A 19,269-nucleotide genomic window follows, 5' to 3' on the forward strand; every position below is an offset into this window, starting at 1 on the left:
ATGTAAGTTATGCAATACTAAAAATTTGCATTCCTCCTGATGACCTGGTTCAACCCTCATAGTTAATTACCTAAGTCCAATACCTATACACACTTCAGTAAGATAAAACTACCACAACTTGGCTCCGGAATACCGACCAAGAAAGAAGTGAATCAATACCATTTATTATGAAATCTCATTTTATTCTCAATAAACTCATTCAATTAACAATTTAAACAAGAGAGCCACCTGGGGGGCACATGGTTCCAGAATATCTACACATCATTTCTATCTTGTGCTGAATTATGTAGTTATAAGGTTTCATATAGAACAGTAAAATCTAAAATCAGTACCATCTACTACTTTGCTACTTCAGTGTGGCAAATACTAAGGTAGGGAGGGTACAATGACCTTTTCCTAGAGCAATGATATAGGGCAGCAGGCCACATATATGGCCGGATCGGCTTACCTATTGCTTGTGAATCCTCAGCACAAGCTGATATTCTATACAATAGAAACCGACACTGCCATCATAAGTGCCACGCCACATCCTACCAACCCCAGGTAAATCATCCCACCCTGTCACACTGATTTAGCAACAAGATCTCTATCATCCAACTAAACAAGTACAAGACTGTCTATATAGCATAACACCGCGGAATAATGCCACTAATTAGTCAATGACTAGCACTCAGAGAATTGAAAATTACTTACATTGTACAATGGATTATCTGGCCATGCGTCCCTCCACCCCTGACGTACGTTTCGCCACTCGCTTTATCAAAAGGGGGCGTGTCAGGGTGGGGGAACGTCTGTGTTTATATATTGTGATCCAGCCAACGGCAGTGTTGTAGTGTGCTTTCATCATTACGTAGCGTAAGCTACTTCCGGTATGCTCAGGCGCATGACGATGTTGCCACTTCCTCATTATAAAGAGACTTCCGGGCTGCGCGCGCTGACCCGCAAACATCATTACGCTCTAGGGCACATAATGTACGCACGCCAGGAAGTCTGAGGAGCGGAAAAACAGAGCATGCGCGCTGCCGGCAATGATGTCACATTTTAGACTAGCACTCATATGTAATAGATTCTACGTATAGCCAATACAGCGCATACGGACCTTAACCTCGGTATTCCATATAGACAAAATACAAAATATAATGGGAGGGTGACTACTACAGCCATGATAAATAATCACATGTATCACAACCAATAATCTATAAATTGTAATAAATCATCGCTGTATCAGTAATCCCCCCATATGACACAAGCATCAATAGATTCCAAAATATAGATTCCATATCTATCAGAAAAAGAATTTTACATCCATTATTACATAACTGTAAGGACGTCCTTTTGCATGTACAGTATTCTAATTCAGCATACAGCAGTAAGTAATGATAATAATAGAAAAGCCGGCATATATTATACAACTGACATCATTTACTGCGGATATATCAAGCATATAATTAACAGCTATACATCATTTCAAAATCCATATACGCAGGATGTCATATATTATTTATGTCAAACACACATTTCTTTCTTTTTCATCCAACAAGATAATATAGTGGAAGCCAGCTTATAGTATATCTCAGACATCATTTACCACCAATATATCAGAGCTCATACATTGCAGCTGTATATCATTTCCAAATTTCATATGCACAGGACGTCATAAATTAGTTATGCCAAATACACATTTCTTTATTTTTCTTTTTACTTTTTCTTTTCCATCAAGGTTTATTGCTGAAGCTTCTCAGGAATATTATATTATATCCGATGTTATAGATTGCGATACATGAGTCGCTGTATATGTCATCCCACTTCCATCAATGCAGTCATGCACAACAAGCGACACTAATTCCTTGGCTAGAATAAATCAAATGAAAAAAGTTAAAATCAACCAACACTTAAAAACATAACCCACCCATAAAAACAATCCACTGACAATATAGGCCTATCAGACCTTATTATAGACCTAAATAGTATTCCCTCCTATATTTACTTGCTTGTAATATTCACATGTACATATATACATATATATATACATGTTCATAACTAAAGATGGAGTAGAGCAGAATCCCACTGTAGTTTATCTAAACCTTCACTTCCACCGGAGGTGTTAGACCACTACTTTCACCTATATCTCTCAATATAGTAATCTACAAGTGGGAAATCATCTGATCATAGAAAAGAACTGAAGCCATTACTTTCGTTGAGTCCTTGAGGGGTCATGGAACCAAGACGGTATATCCATTTGCATTCAGGCCTAAATCACCCCCCCTTGGGCCCAAACTGACCTGATCAATGACCCGAAATTTCAACTCCCTGGGGTTACATCCATGCAGTCTGTGAAAATGGCGCGGCAATGTTTTTAAAGTAGATAGATCTTTGGCTGTCTGCGCATTGCGAATATCTTTAAGATGTTCAAGGGCTCGGACTTTAAATTCTCGTGTAGTTAGCCCTATATAGATTTTCGCACATTGGCATTCAGCTTGGTATATAATACCACTAGACGAACAATTCAGTATCTTCCGTATATCATACGTTCTAGATCCGTCATGATTTTTAAATATCTTAGTCTTTACACAATTGCCGCACGCCTTACACAGGCCACATGGATAGAAGCCATTCAGGGGATTGCCGGTAAAAGATTTGATTTTTTAACCGGATTAGTCTCATAATGGCTGTGAATGAGAATGTCGCGCAAATTTCGCGACCATCTCGCCACCATCTGTGTTGTCTGTGACAACTCTCTTTTCAAAATAGGGTCCATCATAAGTACCCTCCAATGTTTATCTATGATAGATTTCATCTCTCTCCATCTTGAGTTGTATGTGGTGATAATACGAGTTGTACCATCTGAGATTTTATCCTGTTTAACACGGGTACCATATAACAGATCATCTCTGTTACTTTTGAGAGCCTTCCCATATCCACTTTTGATGTTACGTTGACTATATCCACGCTCCGCAAACCTACGTGCTATGTCACCCGCCTGTTTTTTGAAGTTATACATGGTGGAGCATAATCTTCTGGCCCTCAGAAATTGGCCCCCAGGTATACCTCGTATAGTTGAGGGCAAGTGAGAGGAGGACGCATGTAGCAGCGAGTTCGTAGCCGTAGGCTTGCGGTACATGTCTGTAGCAATATTCCCATTACTATCTATGCTGACCATAATATCCAAAAATTACAGTTGGGTTCCACGTTTGTAAGTCAGTTTTATATTTTGCTCATTGGTGTTTAAATCCATCATGAACCTGTCCAGCTCCTGACTGGTACCCATCCACAAAAACCATACGTCATCTATATAACGCATCCACTCCTGAACCTTCGACACCGCTGGCAAATCTTCACCCAAAAAAATGTGTCTTTCCCAAAATCCCAAAAATAAATTAGCATACGAGGGGGCACATGAGGCCCCCATCGCAGTACCTTGTAACTGTAGAAATTTTTTTTTATTAAAGGTGAAAAAATTATGACTTAATACGCATTCCAGCAGTGTCAGAAGTAGTTCAGCAGTGGATGCGTCAAGATTGCTGGTGCGGAGAAACCACTCCACCGCTCTAAGACCATCTTTATGATGAATCGAGGTGTACAACGATTCAACATCTGCCGTCACCATGATCATTCCCTCCTCCACATGTATATTCCCGATTCTCCGAAGAGCTGAGGTAGTATCTTTTATATATGAAGGTAGAGTAGCTACAATGGGCTTGAGGAAATGATCAAAGGTGACGGAGACGAGTTCACAAAGGCTACCATTACCTGATATGATTGGTCTTCCCGGTGGATCAGACGGGTTTTTATGTATCTTAGGGATCAGGTACATGGTGGGTAGGCGTGGATGTAATCTCTTAACTGCCTCCAGGAATTTCTTCAGTATCAAACCCTCATTGAAGGCCCTTTCTAAGATATCCACCAACCTGCCCTGGTATTGGGCAGTAGGATTGCTGGGTAAAATCCTATAACATCTAGTATCTCCCAATAGTCTATATGCCTGTTTCTCATAAAGGTCCATGGGCCAAACCACGAGGTTTCCGCCTTTGTCAGCAGGTTTGAATAGAACCCCCCGTAGTTAGCCCAGGTCCTTTAACGCCTTTCTTTCCTCAGATGTTAAGTTAGGTTTTAATGAGAAATTTTTAAAAGGCATCTGCTCAATATCATTAATTACAAGCTTGGTGAACATTTCCACCGCTGGACAAAGAGAGAGGAAAGGAAAGTTCTTAGACCTACCCCACAAATGTGTCGGGAATTTATTAATGGTACTATCATCACTCTCCAAGGCCAAAGATTCCAAAGCCTCTAATGCCTCTTTCTCAGCCTCTGTGTTAAACATCTCACCCCCGCTAGACTTACAATGTAAGCGACGAAGAATTAACTTCCGTGAAAACAAGTGGATGTCTTTAACAGCAACAAATTTGTCCAGAGGTTGAGGAGGGAGAAAAGGTGAGACCTCTTTCCAAAACTGACAAATTGAAAATCCTTCCTTTAGGAAATTTGTATTCCGGCAATAATTCGATAGCACAATCACATTCCCTATGGGGAGGTAAAAAGTCAGATTTAGTCTCAGTAAACACATCAATGAAATCAGACAAAAATTCAGCTACTCCAGCTACTTTAGAAGAAATAGACAAAATAGAGAGGTCATAATGCCTATATTGACAGCCCCAACTAACAACACACAAAGATCTCCAATCTAGAACCAGATTATGGGTCTGCAACCAAGGGAATCCCAACACCAAATCATCATGTAAGTTATGCAATACTAAAAATTTGCATTCCTCCTGATGACCTGGTTCAACCCTCATAGTTACCTGAATCCTAAACTGGGGCTTATTCTGAGCAAGAGGAGTAGCATGAATCCCCTTTAAAGGAATAGAAGTTTGAAGAGGTGCCAAAGGAAAACCACACCTTTTAGCAAATTTAAAATACATCAAGTTCAAAATGGCCCCTGAATCAAGAAAAGCTATAGCAGAAAACGAGGATAGAGAACAAATTAAAGAAACTGACAACAGGAATTTAGTTATGGTACCCACCATACATTATATGAACGAGCAGATCTTCTCTCTCGCTTAGGGCATATAGCAATAGTATAAGAAGCATCCCCACAATAGAAGCAAAGCTTATTTCTCCTTCTAAAAATCTGTCACTCAACATTAGATAGAACCCTATCACACTGCATAGGTTCACAAAACTTTTCCTTCACCAATTCATCAGCTTGTAATGTTTTACGCTTGCGCAAACGTCTATCAATCTGGATGGCCAATGTCATAGACTCATTGAGACCAGTAGGAATAGGAAATCCTACCATTACATCCTTCACTGTATCCGCCAGACCCTTCCTAATGAGTGCCGCAAGACCATCATCATTCCAACTAGTGAGGACAGCCCACTTTTTACACTTCTGACAAAATAATTCAGCCAAATCCTGACCCTGGGACAAGGCCAACAAGGCCCTCTCAGCTTGATCAACAACATTAGGTCCATCATACAACAATCCCAAGGCCTGAAAAAAAGAATCCATATTATCAATAACAGTACTCCAGGAACCAAAGAAAAGGCCCAGTCCTGAGGGTCACCTTGCAAAATGAGATAACAATCTTGACCTGCTGCACGGAACTCCCTGAGGAATTAGGTCTTAATGCAAAAAATAATTTACAATTATTTTTCAAATTCAAAAATTTAGCTCTATACCCTGAGAACAGTTCAGGAATAGGGATTTTATGTTCTAATACAGGACTCTGAGTAAGATAAGCAGATATTCCCTGAACCTCAGCAGCAAGATGACTAACATGATCAGCTAACTGATCAATATCCATGATAACAGAAGATCTCCTACGTGGCCCAGAGAAAAAGAGGAAAAATAAACAGAATAAAAAAAAATTCTCTTCTTTTGAGTACCTATTTTTTGTGTGGCCAGTGATACTGTTATGGGCAGGAGACCACAAAAGATCTTAGAAAAATTCCATAAAAAATGGTAGAAGATAATACACCAGAGTAGATGGAAACTTAGCTGGCTGCAATCCACTGACTACACAAACAGAACTAGAAGTAGCGGTGGAGCGTTCCTAACAATCCTCGATGCCTCATCACCGTCGGAGAACTAACCAACCTCAAAGATGGAATGAGGAAGCCTGACTTGCCTCAGAGCAGCCCCAAAGGAAAGTCAAAGCCCCCAACATATAATGACAGTGATGTAAGAAAAAACAACACACAGATGGTAGATATAGAATTAAGCAAAGTGAGGCCCTGCTAGCTAGATGCAAAAGTATAGGATAATTACTGGTTGCAGCCAGTAAAAACCCTGAATAATATCAACATCTGATAATAAAAAATTTCCTTAACCCCTTCACGACCGCGGGCAGTAAAATTACGTCCTATTTTAACGTGACTTAACGACCAGGGACGTAATTTTACTGCCTAAACTTCATTTGATTGCCGTGGCCATAGCAACGGCTTTCAAATGATGTCCCCTGCTGTTTCTTACAGCAGGGGACCTTTGCTTGACCCCAGGGGGGGTGGCATCGCCACCCCCCATAGGCGATCGATGTGATTGGCTGTTCAAATCGGAACCGCCAATCACATTGATCACGCTGTTTTCGGCAAAAAAAAATGCCAAAAATAGTGTGATCTTGTAAAATCAAGCTAGGACCGGGGCTGCAGCAGCTCCGATCATTGGCTGGAAGCAAGTAGACACCGTGGCCCCCCCCTGCAGCACTGATTGGAGCGATCGTGCGATGACGCGCAATCGCTCCAATCAGTGTGCAGTGGGGCGGTCTGATCTGCCGGTGGCCGCCCTCCCCAGGCCTGTGCTGGTCTGGGGACCCTCCCCCAACATGTCTGCAGCGTGCAGCACTGGCTGGTACTAGTGGTACCACACCACCGCTACTGCTGCCGCTGCTGTCACGTCACGGAGCAGGAGCGGGAGCGGTGAGTATTGTGCTCACCTTGCAGCCCCTGCACGTGCCCCCCTGTGATCTGCCCCCCCCCCAACATCCCGATCTGCCCCCCCGACATCCCGATCTGCCCCCCTGACATACCGATCTGCCCCCCGACATCCCGATCTGCCCCCCGCCATCTCTATTCTGCAGCTCCTCTGGTATCCCTCCTCCCCTGCTCTCTGGCAGCCCCTGCGCGCTCTTGTGATTTGCTCCTGCGCGCTCCCGTAATGGCCCCTGCCCATGCCCCCCTGCGATCTGCCCCCCGCCATCCCAATCTGCCCCCCCGACATCCCAATCTGCCCCCCCACATCCCGATCTGTCCTCCGACATCCCGATCTGCCCCCCCAGACATCCCGATCTGCCCCCAGACATCCCGGTCTGCCCCCAGACATCCCGGTCTGCCCCCAGACATCCCGGTCTGCCCCCAGACATCCCAGTCTGCCCCCCGACATCCCAATCTGCCGGCCTCCCCCGTGATCTCTATTCTGCAGCTCCTCCGGTATCTCCCTCCTCTGCTCTCCCCCTCTGCTCTCCCCCTCCCCCTCTGCTGTCCCCCTCTGCTGTCCCCGTCCCCCTCTGCTGTCCCCTTCTCCCTCTGCTGTCCCCGTCCCCCTCTGCTGTCCCCCCGATGTCCTCTTACCTGTCTTCACCGGCCGATCACATCTGCCTCCATCGCTGGGTCCTTCTTCCTGGGTCTTCTGCTGAGCTGTCCAACTTCCTGCCTGCTGGCTGCTGCTGTAAAGCTCTTCCTCCTGCTAATCCTCTGGGTACTGTGAGTATAACTTTTTTTTTTTTCCTCTATCCCCTTTCTATTTTTACACCTCATGCGTCCGTGCGTCCCGCCGAGCGCTGATCAGGGATGCAGATAACGTATCTGCATCCGTGGTCAGTTTTCGGCGGGACTTTTTTTCCCGTATTCCCGACGCTTTTTGTATCGCATCTGTCCGTGCGTCCCGCCGAGCGCTGATCAGGAATGCACATAACGGATCGGCATCCCTGCTCAATTTTTGGCGTGACAAAAAGCATCGGGGATACGGAAAAAAAAGTCACGCCAAAAATTGAGCAGGGATGCCGATCCGTTATGTGCATCCCTGATCAGCGCTCGGCGGGACGCACGGACTGATGCAATACAAAAAGTGTCGGGGATACGGAAAAAAAAGTATCGCATCTGTCCGTGCGTCCCGCTGAGCGCGGATCAACATCCCTGCTCAATTTTTGGCGTGACTTTTTTTTTTTTTTCCGTATCCCCAGCGCTTTTTGTATCTCATCCAACCGTGGCTCCTGCATCGGCCGATCAGTGCACTGCGTCTGTGCGTTTGAAAAGTCAAATGGCGTTCCTTGTCTTCTGAGCCCCGCCATGCGCCCAAACAATTGATTTCCACCACATGTGAGGTATCTGCGTACTCGGGAAAAATTGCACAATACGTTTTATGGTGCATTTTTTCCTGATACCGTTGTAAAAAGAGAAAAAAAAAACTACCTTGTTGCTGCAAAAATTTAAAACATTTTTTTTAAAAAAAATAAATAATTTTCACGGTTCAACGTTATCAACTTTCAGTGGAGCCCCTGGGGGTACAAGGGGGTCAATAAACATCTAGATAAATTCCTTGAGGGGTCTAGTTCCAAAATGGGGTAATTTGTGGGGGAGCTCCACTGTTTAGGCACCATGGGGGGGGTCTAAAAACGTGACATGGCGTCCGCTAATGATTCCAATCAATTTTGCTGTCAAATGGTGCCCTTCTCTTCTGAGCCCCGCCATGCGCCCAACAATTACTTTCCACCACATGTGAGGTATCTGCGTACTCAGGAGAAAATGGACAATACGTTTTATGGTGCATTTTTTCCTGATACCCTTGTGAAAAAAAAGCTACCTAGTTGAAGCAACAGTTTTGTGGTAAAAAACTTTTTTTTTCTTTTCACGGCTCAACGTTATAAACTTCTGTGAAGCCCCCAGGTGTTCAAAGTGCTCACCAAACATCTAGAAAAATTATTTGAGGGCTCTAGTTTCCAAAATGGGGTCACTTGTGGGGGAGCTCCATTGTTTAGGCACCTCAGGGGGTCTTCAAACCCGACATGGCGTCCGCTAATTAGTGCAGCTAATTTTGCGTTCAAAAATTCAAATGGCGCTCCTTGCCTTCCGAGCACTGCCGTGTGTCCAAACATTTCATTTCCACCACATATGAGGTTTCTGCGTACTCAGGAGAAAATGGACAATACATTTTATGTTGCATTTTTTCCCGATACCCTTGTGAAAAAAAAAGCTACGTAGTTGAAGCAACAGTTTTGTGGTAAAATTTTTTTTTTTTCTTTTCACGGCTCAACGTTATAAACTTCTGTGAAGCCCCCAGGTGTTCAAAGTGCTCATCAAACATCTAGAAAAAATATTTGAGGGCTCTAGTTTCCAAAATGGGGTCACTTGTGGGGGAGCTCCATTGTTTAGGCACCTCAGGGGGTCTTCAAACCCGACATGGCGTCCGCTAATTAGTGCAGCTAATTTTGCGTTCAAAAATTCAAATGGCGCTCCTTGCCTTCCGAGCACTGCCGTGTGTCCAAACATTTTATTTCCACCACATATGAGGTATCTGCGTACTCAGGAGAAAATGGACAATACATTTTATGTTGCATTTTTTCCCGATACCCTTGTGAAAAAAAAGCTACCTAGTTGAAGCAACAGTTTTGTGGTAAAATTTTTTTTTTTTCTTTTCACGGCTCAACGTTATAAACTTCTGTGAAGCCCCCAGGTGTTCAAAGTGCTCATCAAACATCTAGAAAAAATATTTGAGGGCTCTAGTTTCCAAAATGGGGTCACTTGTGGGGGAGCTCCATTGTTTAGGCACCTCAGGGGGTCTTCAAACCCGACATGGCGTCCGCTAATTAGTGCAGCTAATTTTGCGTTCAAAAATTCAAATGGCGCTCCTTGCCTTCCGAGCACTGCCGTGTGTCCAAACATTTGATTTCCACCACATATGAGGTATCTGCGTACTCAGGAGAAAATGGACAATACATTTTATGTTGCATTTTTTCCCGATACCCTTGTGAAAAAAAAGCTACCTAGTTGAAGCAACAGTTTTGTGGTAAAAATTTTTTTTTTTCTTTTCACGGCTCAACGTTATAAACTTCTGTGAAGCCCCCAGGTGTTCAAAGTGCTCATCAAACATCTAGAAAAAATATTTGAGGGCTCTAGTTTCCAAAATGGGGTCACTTGTGGGGGAGCTCCATTGTTTAGGCACCTCAGGGGGTCTTCAAACCCGACATGGCGTCCGCTAATGAGTGCAGCTAATTTTGTGTTCAAAAATTCAAATGGCGCTCCTTGCCTTTCGACCTCTGCCGTGCACCCAAACAATTGATTTTTACCCCATATGGGGTATCAGCGTACTCAGGAGAAAATGCATAATAAATTGTAGGGTGCACTTTCTCTTTTCTCCCTTGTAAAAATGAAAATTTTATGGCTAAAGTAACATTTTTGTGTTAAAAAGTAAAATTTTCATTTTTTCCTTCCACATTGCTTTGGTTCCTGTGACGCACCTAAAGGGTTAATAAACTTCTTGGATGTGGTTTTGAGCAGTGTGAGGGGTGCAGTTTTTAGAATGGGGTCACTTTTTGGTATTTTCTGTCACCTCGGCCTCTCAAAGTCACTTCAAATGTGATGTGGTCCCTAAAAAAAATATTTTGTAAATTTTGTTGGAAAAATTAGAAATTGCTGATGAACCCCTTCTAACCCCTTCTAACCCCTTCTAACTTCCCAACGAAAAAAAAAAATTCTTTCGAAAATTGCGCTGGTGTAAAGTTGACAAGTGGGAAATGTTATTTAGTAACTATTTTGTGTGACATATCTCTCAGATTTATGGCCATAAATTTTCAAAGTTTGAAAATTGCGAAATTTTCGCACAATTTCCTAAATTTTCACAAATAAACGCAAAAAATATCGGCCTAAATTTACCACTGACATGAAGTACAATATGTCACGAAAAAACAATGTCAGAATCGCCAGGATCCGTTGAAGCGTTCCAGAGTTATAACCTGTCAAAGTGACACTGGTCAGAATTGCAAAAAATGGCCCGGTCATTAGGGTGTTTTAGTGGCCGGGGGTGAAGGGGTTAAAGATCACACCATCTTCCTCCCACTATATCAGGAACTCTTGTGCAAATACATTTGAGTAGAAAATGCAAATATAATAGAAAAGATCTTAACTACAAACACAACTACAAAAACTCATGAGATACAAAAATACAAGACCTTCTGATCAAACAGAGATTAAAAACTCCCTTTCTTGCTGATAATAAATAGTCCTCCAAAAATAGTGCAGGAACAGCACTTATTCACTTGCAAGAAACAAAAAGGGAATATTCTCAAACACAGATTTAGAAAAAGACATAGATTAAGCAGAAACACCCTTCAGTGCAAATTCAGCCTTTAACCAAGCCCAGACTAAGAGAACAAAATACTTATCAGGCATAGATGCAGACTCAGGATGATATAGAAACAAAACCGATGCAAAGGAACGAAAAACCTTTGTGGAAATCATTCCTGGAATATCCAAAAAGGCGCTGAAAAAAGGCAAAACAAAACCTACAAGGAAAGACAAAAGCCTAAAAGCTGGAGGACAAATTCAGGACATCTTAACGTGCAGCAGAAACAATTATCGCCAGCAAAGGTTAGACAGAGACTGCCTTCCTATATTCCACTAGGCTGGACTCCATAGGCTTCCTGAAACAGCAATAATCTCCAACACCTTTCTGAGCGACAGATGCAGAATCAGACTCACTACCAGTACTAGCCACCAGAGGGAGTCCAGAAACACTCCCGGAAACAGCACCATCTCTGATGATATTCTGAATAGCCGAGTTCAAAAATAGAGCCCGAGGCCTGAAGTGCGTCCCAGGTTGCATTACCAGGGACCAGGTAAAAGGGTCAGGATGGAAGTAGAAGAACCCGACGCGTTGCATCAGTCAAGCTGGCTTCATCAGGATAATGCCACAAGAGATCATTGAGGGGATATATATATATATACGTGCTCCAGAACATGTAATTGTCCAACCAGGAAGGAAACTAATTAAATCAGACCTCCTGATCAGATTTCATACCTATGTTAACAAGGTGATGATAAGCAGAGACTGTTGGAGCTTTTGATATGGAGCCGCCGCCAAGTGTAATCCCGGAAGTACCTGAGTGACCGATGTTTGTGTCAGTGGAACACAATATGCGTAACACCAGCCGGAACTAGTCTGGCAACCAATATCATGTGATAGATATGGAAAGCAATATGCGTTCCAGCGGCCGGAACAAGTATGGCAGCCAACAGTGCATAGATAGCATGGATCGCAAATTATGTTTCAAACCGGAACTGGAGTATTCTCTATATGTCTCCAGGATGTCCTGCATTAAATTGCACACCTAGGAAACATAGGAGACTAAACTTACGTTCTGTATTTCTCTGGGAACATGATCAGTATGACACATAATAGTGCTAAAAACAGATTCTATATTCAACTATATTCATAATTGTGATCAATCTACAATATACTTATAGATGTTCTACAGCTTCACATCAACCTTAAGCAAACAAATGCTAAAATGCCATTATGGTTATACATAGATACAGTAAAGACCTCCCTGCCTTACACATACTAATAGTGCCTTTTATACAAGGTGACCAAGAGTAAACAACCAGGATTGAAAGGGGGCTTTACACACTGAGACTTTCTAGCGATCCCACCAGCGATCCCAACCTGGCCAGGATCGCTACAAAGTCTCTGGTGAGCTGTCAAACAGGCAGACCTGGCCAACGACGCAACAGCGATCTGGACCTGCAGAATGACCTAGCTAGTCATTGGGGACGTTGTCAGGCCTAAAACACACATCCGCGAAAACCGTGAAAACCACCGTGAAAACTGTCGGCAGACAGAGGAGCGCGATGAGAATGAACTCGGGTGAACTTCACCCGACTTCATTGTCATGCCGCGGCTCTGTCTGTGTGCCGTGTACTGATTAGCGGTCACCTGTGAAGGATTCACCGGTGACCGCTAATCCCCCGAGTGACTGAAGTGTCCCCCCCTCTTTCATACTCACCGATCCCCGATCACCGGCGGTGCACGGCATTCACACTGCTGCAGCGGCTTTTTCTAATTTGAAAAAGCCGGCCGCTCATTAAACAATCTCGTATTCCCTTGCTTTCCCCACCCACCGGCGCCTATGATTGGTTGCAGTGAGACACGCCCCCACGCTGAGTGACAGGTGTCTCACTGCACCCAATCACAGCAGTTGGTGGGCGTGTCACTATGGAGTATATGTGGTTACTAGAGATGGGGAGACAGAAAGCGCAAATAGGGTCTTACCCGATATAACTTGAATGATAAGGAGGAAAAATACACTCACCTGATATGGTTGTGCCAGTCACAACTCCTTAGATCGCTTGTGAGTGTCAGCAAGGTTAAAAGCAGCGGCCCCGAAAAATAGAAGTATATGGAAAAGGGGGAAAAACGGGTTTAAACCGCGCTAAAAACCACAATGCAGGATTAATGAAGAAGTTTCTTTTTTATTTCAGCATTCCAACGCGTTTCGGAGACAAGGACCGTCTCCTTCCTCAGGGAAAAAAGAATCCAAAGGATTCTTTTTTCCCTGAGGAAGGAGACGGTCCTTGTCTCCGAAACGCGTTGGAATGCTGAAATAAAAAAGAAACTTCTTAATTATTCCTGCATTGTGGTTTTTAGCGTGGTTTAAACCCGTTTTTCCCCCTTTTCCATATACTATGGAGTATAGAAATAAATAAATAATTTAAAAAAACGGCGTGCGGTCCCCCCCCATTTTAATACCAGCCAGATAAAACTATACGGCTGAAGGCTGGTATTCTCAGGATGGGGAGCTCCACGTTATGGGGAGCCCCCCAGCCTAACAATATCAGTCAGCAGCCGCCCAGAATGGCCGCATACATTAGATGCGACTGTTCTGGGACAGTACCCGGCTCTTTCCGATTTACCCTGGTGCGTTGGCAAATCGGGGTAATAAGGAGTTATTGGCAGCCCATAGCTGCCAATAAGTCCTAGATTAATCATGTCAGGCGTCTCCAGGAGAAACCTTCCATGATTAATCTGTAAATTACAGTAAATAAACACACACATCCGAACAATCCCTTATTAGAAATAAAAAACACAAACACATTCCCTGGTTCACCACTTTAATCAGCCCCAAAAAGCCCTCAATGTCCGGTGGAATCCAGGATGGTCCAGCGTCGCTTCCAGCTCTGCTGCATGGAGGTGACAGGAGCAGCAGAATACACCGCCGCTCCTGTCACCTCCACGCAGCAAATGAAGAGAGCCGCGTGATCGGCTGAGCTGTCACTGAGGTTACCTGGATCCAGCGGTGGATGCAGCGGTGGCCGCGGGTAACCTCAGTGACAGCTCAGCTGATCGCGATACTAACCTCAGTTGCTGCGTGGAGCTGACCGGAGCGGCGGTGAGTAGCTCGATCAGCTAAGCTGTCACTGAGGTTACCTGCGGCCACCGCTGCATCCACCGCTGGATCCAGGTAACCTCAGTAACAGCTCAGCCGATCACGCGGCTCTCTTCATTTGCTGCGTGGAGGTGACAGGATTGGCTGTGTCTTCTGCAGCTCCGGTCACCTCCATGCAGCAGAGCTGGAAGCAACGCTGTAGCATCCTGGATTACGCCAGACATGGAGGGCTTTTTGAGGCTGATTAAAGTGGTGAACCAGGGAATGTGTTTGTGTTTTTTATTTCTAATAAAGGATTTTTCAGTTGTGTGTGTTTATTTACTGTAATTTACAAATTAATCATGGAAGGTATCTCGTGGAGATGCCTGACATGATTAATCTAGGACTTATTGGCAGCTATGAGGGGGTGTGGGAGGACCTAGCGTCACCTGTTACAGGTGCTCAGGGGGAAAAAAACAGAGAAAAAGGAGATATCCCCGGCACACTGTTATGTTTCCCAAATGAAGTCCAAGAAAAAGTCTTGATATATATTCCAATTTTTATTTTTCAGAAGAAGGGAATAATAGTACAATTTGCAGAGAGTCCGCCTAAAAACGTTTCGGCCTAACCTTGGCCTTCATCTGGTCGGACAGACTGACTAGAAGGATACATAAACATAGAAACATAGAAAATACATCAGTGGAGAATAAAAATCGATACCTGCACAAATTGTATACAATGACAATTATCGTTTGTAGTAAACGGAAGGGGGAGGGAGGAGAAGCAATAGTAAATTAAATGATAAATGGTGTGAGTCGGTGGGACAAGGGGGAAATACCCGAAGGTAAGTGCATAAGTGCCGAGGTGACATGGGAAAAATGGAAAAATGAGGCTCACCTAAATACGTGGGAGATCCCTGGGGCAGAATGCTGGTATGAGCGAGGATATCTAGATATGGGATTATCATAAGTGATTATGTCACAAGAAGGAAAGAGTAAGATGTCAGGAAAGATGTCAGAAAAACGTTATAGAAATAGTTAAATGAAGAAGAATGCAACGTACCTAGTTATAAGGATAGATGAGGATAGTCAGTAATAGAAATTTATCATAGTTATCATGATTCTGGGGATAACAAATGTGAATATAAATATATAATTATATGATATATCAGTGATAGAATATGTTGCTATTCAGTGAAATGGAACAAATAGGAAGGAGATCACTACCTGTATATGAGAAAGGGCTACCGCCTCTGCTTATGTGCACGTTTTCGTGTCCGTCAAGGTAAGGCAGGATAACAATCTAATCAATATTGTACATAATCAGTGTCATGTTATAAGTCTTCACATGAGAAAAGTATATTACAGTGTACAAAAATGAAAAAATGAAAAAATGTACCTGTATATGGATTGCAAAAAAGAGCAATATGGAACCAGGTCTGTATGTAGTATAGCTGAATCAAACTAGTGCATTTGGCACATTAGTCAGCACTATTACAAGGGAGAGAGGGGAAAAAGGGGGGTCGGGTGAGGGATTGTAATCAGATGTGAGTAGGTACTGTTATAATGATATGAGAGGGATGACATCTTACCTTAGCATGTAACTAAATACCTTTGCAGGAAAATGCAGAAAAATGAATCTAAAGTTGCCTATAGTCAGGGGCTGTAGACAAATAATAGTGTTTGTATTAGGTATAGAATGGATTTTTATGTAAGGCAGGCAGTCAGAATAACTGGTGACTGTCATGAAACGGTTACTGAATGCATACCTCAGTGTCCAGGATACAGGGATTGAACAATACAGTGGAAAGGTATAGCAGTTGCTAGGAATACCTTTGCCTCTATGCAGGCATACTGAGGAAGAGAGAGACAGAATATAATGTGGCATATGCCTAACAAGGACAATGGGGTATGTGGGAAAACAACTTACCATGGAAGAGGTGAACCGTGTGAGGGCCCCTGGCGTCTGGTGAGGTGCTCAGCTGTGCTGTGATCTGCGTTTAAATGTGCTGGGTGCACGGTTAGTGTGAGGGATTAATTCTGAAATAAAGAGGAAAGAAAATTAGAATCTAGGCAATGTACATAAATACAGGTAATAATAACATCACTAAGATCAATTGACTGGTATGAGGCTATACAATGCTACTGAAATATGACCATTACAGGTTTTGGAAGAAGGGAACATTAATAAATGTCATTACATACTTGAATTTACAAGCATCTTTCTTTCTTTCCTCTTTATTTCAGAATTAATCCCTCACACTAACCAGCACATCCTGTCAGCACCAGATTGTGGCCAATTTCTCCCTTTGGATCAATCGCTGAAATCGCGTCTTTCTCTGGCAACCCAGACACACTCCCTCCCTCCCTCCCTCACCTCAGCATGATTAGGCTGCTTTCACACTACGTTTTTTTAACAGCCGTCATGAACGTTTTTTAACGCAAAAGCGGATCCAGTGCAAATGCGTTTTCATTTCAATGCATTTGCAATGGACTCGCGTTAACATGCGTTCACCTGCGTTTGCGTGCGTTATAGTGAGGATCCAGCGACTTGCAGTTTTTTAACATTTTTCAAAAACATTACTTGTAGCGTTTTTGAGCTGCGTCCAAATACTGCAAATTGCTGGATCCTGACTAAACAGCATGCAAAGGCATGTGAACGCTGCATGCTGATAGACAGGATCCTGCTTGCTCTACTGAGCATGCGTGTCGCCCTGGGCAAGCCAGGGGACACAGGTCACACACCACCACACCCCACACTCCAGGTAGGCACATCACAGCTAACCTACAAATCCTTGTTGCCTTCCTCCAGGAGTCTGATGATGCACACCAGGGGGTGGGCCAGGCGGTTGGCTCCGCCCACCGAGGAGCTCACAACTCTGGAGGCAGGAAGTAACCAGGCAGATTATCCCAGGCAGGGCAAGAGTAAAGAGGAGAGTTCAGTTTAGGAGTTGAGAAAGTGAAAGTGAAAGTAGAGAAGTGGAAAAGGAGAAAAGCAAGTGAAGTGACAGAGGAGAAAGAAGCCTGAAGGGTCCAGCTTTGTGAGGGCCAGATCAGCAAGGTCAGCGACGGCGGTGACTGTCTGGAGGGGGACCGTTTGGAAGTTCCTGGAAGGACCCCGTTGGCTGTGTGCCCGGCGGTCTGGAGCAGTGTTCCGAAGGACAGTCAGCACCAGGGCAGGGGCCTCTCGGACCCCGGCAAGGCTAGGAGTCGCCAGATTTGCCAAATCCGTCAGTGACGGGGACGCAGATCCCCCAACAACCAAGTCCCGATTGAAGGCAACAGCCCAACCTGAAGCAGAGAGACACCGCCACCGCCACGGCACCAGTTTCTCAGGGCCAGCGCCTGCGGGCAAAGTGTAGAGCTCCTCCGGCCCAGATTGCAGCCGGGGAGCGGGTAACCGGAGGGAATCCACCGCTACCACAAGTCAAACAAAGGTGCAAGGAAGAGGGACATCACCGTCACCTACCGGGAGTGCAGGTGCAGCCGTCTGTGGGACCGTCCTACCAGCCGTTTGGTTTACCGTACAAACTGTGTCCGTGTGTCAGGCTGAGTGAGTACCACAGTGCCGCAAGGCACAGCGCTGCCCCCGCGTCCCTGCGCCCATCAGGCCCCGCACCCACTTCTCCATCACCGGGCCCCGGGATCACCACCCCTACCCACGGAGGGGCAACACAACACCTGGCTGCTCCGCATCACCATCCCCGGGAGCCCCGTACAGAGCAGCGGTGGTGAAATCACCACAACCGTGGGTGGCGTCACGAACTATAACAATCCCCACACCCAACAAACACCCCCTTTCACTCACGGGCGAGGAGTGTCGCTCGAGAAACCCCGGGATCCGGCCCACAGCTCGAGCCACCAGGAGCAGCTGCCGGACCCGAGCAGAAGGGGTGAGCGCGGTGTGCTGACACCCTCCTCCCCGCCCGCGACAACTTGGCGTCACGAACAGGATCTTACCGCTCTGCCGTCTGGTAGAGGTGCGCCTTGTTACCGCCGGAGGTATCCGGCAGAAAAATTTCAGAAGCCGCCATCTTTGGCGCGAAAAGTTCCCGCTCGAGCGTCTTCTCGAGCAGTAGAGGCGCGAAGGCCAAAACCCCGCCCCGAGAGAGGAAGGGCCGGAAAGAGCTAAGGGGGACGCGATGGCGGCTGGCGGCATGTAGTCGCAGCTATAGAAGCAGGGACGCCAGGACCCTGCGGCCATTTATTGGTTCCTGGAAGAGGCCGCTGCTAAAGGTGCTGAGTCCGACCAACAACACCGTGGTCCCTGCGCCCGGCATGGCGGCGTGGGTGGAAGTCCGGACCGCCCAGCTAAGCAGCCGTCTGCAGGTCCGCATGCAGCTCCTCCTAGAGGAGTGGGAGGCCGACATGGTGGAAGTGGTGGCTGCTATGTGGAGATGCGAGGTGGAGGAAGATTTGGAGGAACGGGTAAGAGACCCACGTCCCTGTATTCCCGAGGGATCGGCCGCTGCGGCTGAGGGGCCCGGCCTACACCCGTTCACCCTGCTGCCTCTCCCGCTACCCACGTTAGCTGCTGCTGCCCCGCCACTAGGCCCGCTACCACCACCACCGGTAGCGGTACCCTGCCAATCCGCCCCGGCGGACCGACCTGCAGCAGAAGCTCATGACCACCCTGAACCGCTTCTATGGAAGAAGCCAAAGGCTGAGCCCGTCAGCAAAGATGCACCGGAGGCACGACGGGGATGCAGCTGCCAGGAGGCAGAGGAGGCCATGTCACAGCGGGGTCCCTCATTACTGAAGGTGCCGGTCGTAGCCGACACGGAGGGACTCTGGCTGGGCCCGTCCCCCGCACACGCTGAACCGGAGCAAACAGAAAGTACTCCCGGCTGGGAGCGGCGGCAACAGCAGCTGCGCAGGGAGATCGATGCCCGAGAGGGGTGTAGAGCGGATGTGCA

The 19,269-nt window shown here is 45.5% G+C and overlaps 2 long non-coding RNA genes across 3 annotated transcripts; both read right to left on the bottom strand.

Annotated features, from left to right (window-relative positions):
* Positions 1-229: 229 nt before the first annotated feature.
* LOC142255173 (uncharacterized) lies at positions 230-15,310 on the bottom strand. The gene is made up of 3 exons (XR_012727365.1): positions 15,252-15,310; positions 4,219-4,521; positions 230-1,851 (listed from the first exon to the last, which is right to left on the bottom strand). It is a non-coding gene; the product is annotated as an uncharacterized LOC142255173 (long non-coding RNA).
* Positions 15,311-15,581: 271 nt separating this feature from the next.
* Positions 15,582-16,646, bottom strand: LOC142255172 (uncharacterized). 2 transcript variants are annotated; one of them, XR_012727364.1, is made up of 6 exons: positions 16,559-16,646; positions 16,284-16,393; positions 16,123-16,207; positions 15,946-16,016; positions 15,753-15,844; positions 15,582-15,656 (listed from the first exon to the last, which is right to left on the bottom strand). It is a non-coding gene; the product is annotated as an uncharacterized LOC142255172 (long non-coding RNA). The 2 variants fall into 2 exon arrangements; XR_012727363.1 differs by having other exon boundaries at positions 16,284-16,608.
* Between the last annotated feature and the right edge of the window lie 2,623 nt (positions 16,647-19,269).

This window comes from Anomaloglossus baeobatrachus, chromosome 10 (assembly GCF_048569485.1).
Source record: "Anomaloglossus baeobatrachus isolate aAnoBae1 chromosome 10, aAnoBae1.hap1, whole genome shotgun sequence".
Lineage (NCBI taxonomy): Eukaryota > Metazoa > Chordata > Amphibia > Anura > Aromobatidae > Anomaloglossus > Anomaloglossus baeobatrachus.